Source organism: Palaemon carinicauda, chromosome 8, assembly GCF_036898095.1.
Source record: "Palaemon carinicauda isolate YSFRI2023 chromosome 8, ASM3689809v2, whole genome shotgun sequence".
NCBI lineage: Eukaryota > Metazoa > Arthropoda > Malacostraca > Decapoda > Palaemonidae > Palaemon > Palaemon carinicauda.
This window is the reverse complement of record NC_090732.1, coordinates 130031653-130032062: the sequence shown is the minus strand read 5'-3', so window position 1 is coordinate 130032062 and position 410 is coordinate 130031653.

Here is a 410-nt window from a genome sequence, read left to right as displayed (position 1 = left end):
CTTTAGTTATAATACATGAATTTGAAAAGATACAGCAAGTGTATATTAAGAATAAATAGTTTACACTTCCTATACAATTAAAATCAGGTACAATTTTGCTTAGGCAACAATAGCTCAACCCTTTGAATCCCATAATTTATTTTGCTTTCTTTTATTTGCTTACAAATATAAGATTTGTAAAAAAAAAAAAAATATGCAAAATTATATATCGACATTCATTTAGGTAAATGACAAATTAAAAAAAAATCTTAGCCCTAATAGTTTCTGTGATGTGTTAAAAGTAAGATGTCCTAAGAGGGCTTGACTTGAGTGAAAAATCTATTCATGTGGGGGTGGGATTAAAAGGGTTAAGATGAGATCTACACAATTTTCATTGCTTACCATTGCATGGTACTTCATAAAATTTTAGA